General features: G+C 36.0%; 1 pseudogene; it reads right to left on the bottom strand.

The window, feature by feature from the left end:
- Positions 1-1,131: 1,131 nt before the first annotated feature.
- Positions 1,132-1,261, bottom strand: LOC125119030 (uncharacterized; annotated as a pseudogene).
- Between the last annotated feature and the right edge of the window lie 5,973 nt (positions 1,262-7,234).

Raw genomic sequence — 7,234 nt, 5'->3', positions numbered from 1 at the left:
TACACTGCAGGTGTTGAAGCTTACAAAGTTCTGCAGCGACTGAAACTTACAAAGTTTTGTTGGAATAAGCATTGTCTTGATGTCAGGCTATGTTTCAGAAATGCATTCCTAAGATCAAAGCCTGTTTAATTATATTGCAAAGGGATTTTTCTGTCTTAAATTAGTAGGTACTAGTTGCACCATTGCCTCTCCAAACAGGCCTTTACCTTGTCCCCCTTAATGCTTCATGTGAACCACAGTCCCTTTGTTGGTTTCTGCTTCTGGATTCTGTATCTATCTATACAACTTTTCTGTTTTTCTCTAGTATACCTGTGCAAACCCTAACACTAACCAGATGGCCACTTTCCTTATCCTTTGGCAATCTCTGCCAATAATCCCCTACTCTATTTTCTTCTATTTATGCTTATTCCTCCACAAACAACAAAGGATGGACAGTTATAAGTAAATTGTGTCAGGACTTCTTTACTCTCACCTGAAAGCAGGGAATTGATCTTTCCAACTCAAAAATCTGTAAGTCTGTGATACCCTCAACCATTCTTTCAGCTCTGTGAAATTTGAAAACGGTCATATTTCTCAGGAAAACTGCAAAAGGAACAACAAAATGAAGGTTACTAGGAGATGTGAATGGCTGCTTTTTCAACTCTCATGCTTCAGAGCTTTTATCATGAGCCTAAAAACCATAAAGACAAAGAGAGCAATAATTACACATAAAATGAGAGACATAAAAGCCAGGCTGAAGTGTAGCTTCTAGCTCTCTACAACCTTAGTTATGCAACAACACTTGATGTAACTGGGTTTTGTGAGCCAGAAATTAAGACAAATGTCCTGTCAAAGTGTTCGAATATTTGAAATTGTAACTGTCTCTGAAAATCCAAGTCCATGAGGAATATAAGACAGGTATTATTTTCTCCACCTGTCAGATGAGAAAATGGAAGCCTGGAAAGATTTAGTGGAGGAAGCCTAGGAAAACAGACTTCAGGTGATAGAACTCACATGGCCTTTCTACAAGACTAATGTTCTTTCAATTGCTAGTTCATTCTCTGCCTCCTCTTGAAAGACCCTTAAAACCACATAGCTAATGAACTTCCAAGTCACATCTCTCCTTCAAATATTCATTAAAATTCCTAAATTAAAATGCATAATTTTAGTATAGAAATAATTAACATTATGTAGGAAAAATCATTACTCTAAAAGTTTCAATCAGCAATAATTGTGCCTCAGATAAACTTCATGAGCTGTGATATTGCCACTGCACAAAGATACAATAAAAGTTGATGCAAAAGAAAAAGTTAATGTAAAAACCACTTGAATCAGTAAAAAATGGTGAATGGACATTTTAATACAGCAATTTATTACTTCTACCACTTTTGTACAACCTTTTATGACCTGAGTAAACTCTGTAGCTTCTAACTTTTTAAAAATCTGGCTTGCCTATTCGCTTAATAAAATTTCTTGCACCCATGATAAACATCTCTACTAACCTCATTCCAATATTTGAAGAAACACATTCTATGTATAAACTGCACACAATAGTAATATAATCCTTGAAAACTACCTTGTTATCTAGGCAGCAGGGTGAACTGTCACAATATTTTTATTTTATTTTATTTTATTTTATTTTATGATACATAATGATTTTTTTTCCCATTATAGCTGGTTTACAGTCTTAGGGAGTGTTTTTGAGTAGAAGCAGTGCTAACCAATCCAACATGTTTAACATGATTGAACTACTAAGAGTTGACAGGGACTCAAATGGTCAACAAACCTTGCTGATGGTGATTAAGACTTTGAGCATATATATGCCTTTTCTGCAGTTTGTCTGTGATGGTCTGGTAGTACAGTCATGCTCAGCCTCCTTTGGGACAATAATAGATATCTCCAAGGCAGCTATGGCTGAAGTCTTGATCATCACCTATGGCAGTAGCACAAGAAAAAGCTGAGTAGGGCACATCTATGAATTATCAGAAACTTATGCTTGTGCTTTTTTTTTTTTTTTGTCTTTTGTCCTTTTTAGGGCTGCACCTGTGGCATATGGAGGTTCCCAGGCTAGGGGTCTAATCAGAGCTGTAGCCACCGGCCTACGCCAGAGCCACAGCAACACGGGATCTGAGGTGCGTCTGCGACCTACACCACAGCTCATGGCAACGCCGGATCGTTAACCCACTGAGCAAGGCCAGGGATCGAACCTGCAACCTCATGGTTCCTCATCGGATTCGTTTCCACTGCACCATGACAGGAACTCCATATTGTATATCCCGTGGTAATCATTATGTCAGTAAAGGAGAAGGAAAATGAATTTAGTTCTTTATACTTTTGCATCATACATCAAATGGCAATGGTTACAAAGACAGGCAAGAATTGAAAAAGACAGACCTCTGAGTTATATATATATATATATATATATACACACACACACACATATAGTGTATTTATATGTGTGTATGTGTGTGTATATATATATATAATATAAATCAGAGATTTCAGTTACCACTCATCCAACTATAGACTGAAAAATTTGAGGGAAAAATCAAAACTAGGAATAGCTCTGTAAGGCAATCTTTTCAGGTATTTAATTCTATTTATTAGAATTCTTATTCTAATAATTTTTATTAGACTGTATATATGTGTATACAATATCTATCTATATAGGTACTGAGCTCTACATGCTTCATATACTTCATGTTATTGAATCTTCACAATAATCCTGTGAAGTAGGTATTATTATTTTCCCATTTTACACATGCAAAAATTGGGAAATAGGTTAAAGGATAAATAACCAAGTCACACAGCTACTATGTTTTAAAGCTGAGATCTGATCTCATACTCTTCTCAATACATCACATCTCAAGGTCAGCTGAGCCTAGAGCAAGTAAATAACAATAGATCAGGTTGAAATAAAAGCATTCAGAAGCATCTTTGAATACAAAGTTTTTGTAGATGCTCGGAGGGCCCTTGAAGCTCAATTGATGTTGAGTAGAACACCACTCTGAGTCACTTATAAAGGAATGACTTTGCTTTTCCACAAAGACAACTAGTGTGCCCTTTATCTCTCATGTAATTTGGCACCTCCAGGAAAACTTCAAAAGTGACACCTTTTTGAAAGAGTTGCAGAGTTCTCACCAGACTCAGTATTCTGCATAGAGCTTTCTAAAATTGCCTTTAGGCTATGAAGCAAGCACAAGTGTGAAGGAGGAAGGAAGAGCTAACAAAATTGTGTTTGCTCATGTAAGAAGGCATAACTGGGTTATATGCTGAATGTATCCTTGCCTGTTTACAGAAAATTATCCCCAAGCTTGTGGTGTAAGGCAAAACTTGCCTAGCTACAGCTGGGGCCAAATTTCACCTCAGCCAGTTTTTGTAAATAAAATGTTTTGGAACATAGCCACATCCATTTGATTATGTACATCTATGGCTGCTTTCGTGCTATAACGGAAGAGTTGAATACTTGGGATAGAGAATATAAGTCCTACAAAGTTAAAATGTTTACTACATGGACTTTTATAGAAAAAGATTGCCAATCCATGGTTTAAGGAACAAAATCTCTCTGCCTCTGGATATCTGTGGGACTGCCTATGAGGCTTTCAGCCTGTAAGTCAGATCTTTTAGGGGTTTCTTCTTGGCTATCAAGTAAGACATGTGCTTTGTATCTGGTTAGGAAGCTCTCGATTGTCTTAATTTGCCTAGAGACCTTTGCTAATGGGTCTTTGGCCATATTTTTTAAGGCACTGAAAAAAAAACTTTTTTATTTGTTTTTCCTCTTATAAATTTTATTTGCACTTTTTTCATTTCTCTTATCTTTATTACTTCAGATGAGAAATAAAAATAGTTCTGCACAGGTTCCTTTAGCTGGCCTCCTCCTTCCACCCTCAAAGAAAAATGAAATAATGTTGTCATTACATCCCAGTTTAAATGGGAGATGATTTTCCTAAGATTCAGAGAGAAAAGTTGCTTTAACAAATAATTTTTTTAATTTGTTTAAACTATGCATTACCATCCAGATATCTAGCACATTCACTCAAATCCATTGGGCACTTCTTCCTCAAGGAAATTCCACCCTCCCTTGCCTATATATTACCTGTTATTACCTTATAATAGACCAGTACAATACTATCTGCACAGAATGGGTTCAACTTTGTCAGGGCCAAGGCCAACCAAGTCAGAAATAAGAATTAAGAAGTGGTCTATATCTTCTAAATTCTGTGGGAGCACAAGCCCACCATCATCATCATAAAATACAGTGTTTCTTTTCATTCCCCTGCTAAATATATTTCATATAAATACTATATGTGTTCACCTGTTCTGGTTATTTTCAGCAGCCATGGGCAATTGCTTATCATTCAGCACAGTTCTGAGCAATCATTTCAGATGGTTCCCTTTCCTTGTACACTCAAAGCTAGAGTTTCCAATGTTGATAAATTTTAAATTCAGCCAAGTTACCACTCATCTAATTATAGATTTTTTTAAATGAGAGTGAAAATCACACCTAGGAATAGAACTGTAAAGTAACCCCTTTATGTGTTTAATTCTAGAAAAATCACTACATTTTTCTATGCTTTTATTAACACTAAATGAAATGAAGTCCAGTGACTAGGAGACTAAAGGAACTTGAAAAAAAATCTGACTTAATTGATCTACTTTATATCAAGGGGGGTGTCAAAATGCTTCTCTAAATGTTCTATTATGCCTAAATTGCTTCTCATATCATAAAAAATATAAAAGGTTAGCTAAGGTTGGTGTCTCTTCTATTTACTTCAAATTCTCTTTGTGATACAGGTGGTCAGGCTTATCAAATTATCTGTCTGTAAAAGATAAAGCTAATTCCCACCCTAACCCCAACCTACAGAAATCCTACTTATTCTTAAGAAATAGTGAACTCACCTTGCCTGTAATGAGCTAAAACACGTCTCTGGAGAAGTCTCATGGATACCAGGAACCAATTGAATCTTGAGACTGAGCTTATCTATAGCTAGATAAATTCCATCCAACAATTGGCCATTTTGAAAACAACCCACTACTAACCAAGTACCAGAATCAATTCAAACAATTACTACCATAGTGAGCAGTTTAATACCATTCACCTTTCCTTTTCCTCCAAACCAGTGTCAGTTAAAAAAATAAAATAAAAAATAAACAAACCAAAAGTGTATTGCTCTTCAGGGAAAAAAAATATATTTTCCTGATTTTGAGTCTGAATTGTTAAGCAACTACCAACCTATTCTTCTCAGCTTAGAGCAGAGTGCCATTATTACTACAGCCACCATGTAGTTTTTATTTATGGAAACACAACCAATGCCTGGGGTTAAAGTGATGTACAAACCTAACATCTTGTCCTAACACATCAAGAAGAACTGCTTTCAGCCCTTTTCTATCAAAGCAAATGCAAAAATAAACACAAGTTTGAGTATGTTTTCTATTTCTATAGCAACCAAGCAAAACACAAGACACAAGAAAAAAAATTATAAATGACTTGAGGAAGCAAATCTTAATTCTGAAAATGATTAAAAGAAAACTATAACTACATTTCATCATTTTGTCTATATCTGTTTGTTTAAAATTTTAAATATGCAACACATAAGCCCACTTCAGTGTTCAAGCTAATAAAAGACAAACCAATTTTAAATATTTATACTGAGAATCTTTCTGATGATATTTAAACTATAACAGTTGTAGCATAGAGAAATTTATAAAGCAGATGAAATTTAACATAACCTTGATGTTTTACTATTAAGGATATGTATCATTACAATCATGAATGGATCATAAGTTTATGGATGCTCATAAATTCTTATACCCTAAATATGTGGTTCTGGCAGGTAAAATAAGGAAGCATTTGAGTTATTTGTGTGTGTGTGTGTGTGTGTGTGTGTGTGTGTGTTGGGCTTCAAGTCCCCTTCAAGGAGATTAAACTCAAAGCCTCTGTCCAAGACAAGAATTACCAGATCCTTATCATCACCACACCTATCTCATTGTAATGTCCCTTACCCCACCTTGAGAAATCTGGCTTACTCCTTCCTACTCCCTACTAGGATTTGTATGTGGCCCACTCCTCATTCCACCCCTACGAGGGCAATATACACACACACTAGTGTAAGGACAAGGGACTTTCCAGGGAACTTCCCCATAACCTGTCTCCCATGCAAATGATGTATCTTGCCTGAGGCCAATCAGAAGATCAAACATGCCTCATGCAAAAGACCAATCAACACCTGCCCTTATACACTAACAGTGGGCCTATTGTGGGAAGAACCAGGTCTTCACTCTGGTCCACAGCATGGAGATATAAGGGAAACATAATTGTAAAGCAGGGCCAGTCCCTATTCTCAGGGAGCCAGCCTGCTCTGCCTCTGAGAGTGTACTTTCCCTTTAATAAAATTACCGTAACACTTCTGCCTTGGAGAACTTGCTTGTGCTTCGAAAGAGTCCAACAGAGCTACAACACTTTTCACTTTAAAGAGCTTGTTTACACTTTCTAATGCATCCACCACTTCAGTTCTTTGCTGCACACAGACAATAACAGAAAAGATGCAGCTGTAACATCTGTATGTACATGTGTACAAAGTTGAGAAGCTAGGCCAGGTTAAAAATATAAAGTCTCCATTTTCAAGGAAAAAGTAATTCAGGAGTGTGAAAATATGCAACCTTAAAGAATTAATGATACATGTCTAAGCAGTACACTAGTGATAAATAAATCCATATTGGCTAGGGTAAACTGAATATTGAGACACAGGTAAGATTTGATAGACAGAGAGGCAGAAATTAGTACTATACATTCAGTGGACAATGAGATCTCTGGGCTCGTGGTTTCCTAAATTTTTGTAAACAATCAAATGGAACTAAAACAAAAGATGTATATGTACTCATTTACAAATATTAAATTAAAAATAAAAGAATAGCAATTTTGTTTCATAGACACTTTTTTTTAAACATCTGCATTTTATTTTATTTATTTATTTATTTATTGTCTTTTTTTGCCTTTTCTAGGGCCGCTCCTGTGGCATATGGAGGTTCTCAGGCTAGGGATCTAATCGGAGCTGTAACCACTGGCCTACGCCAGAACCACAGTAACATAGACACACTTCTAATTAGCTACAAGGAAGGAGACTTTGAGGCAAAACAAAGTTGTTATCTTTATTTTTTCTCTTTTTAAGGATGATTAATTCAAGCTCTGACATCCCAATACTTCTTGTAGTGAGAAAATTGCTTCCACCTATATAACAAAAGTCTACCTTAGAGG

Source organism: Phacochoerus africanus, chromosome X, assembly GCF_016906955.1.
Source record: "Phacochoerus africanus isolate WHEZ1 chromosome X, ROS_Pafr_v1, whole genome shotgun sequence".
Taxonomy (NCBI): Eukaryota; Metazoa; Chordata; class Mammalia; order Artiodactyla; family Suidae; genus Phacochoerus; species Phacochoerus africanus.
This window is presented reverse-complemented; position numbering and strand designations above follow the sequence as displayed.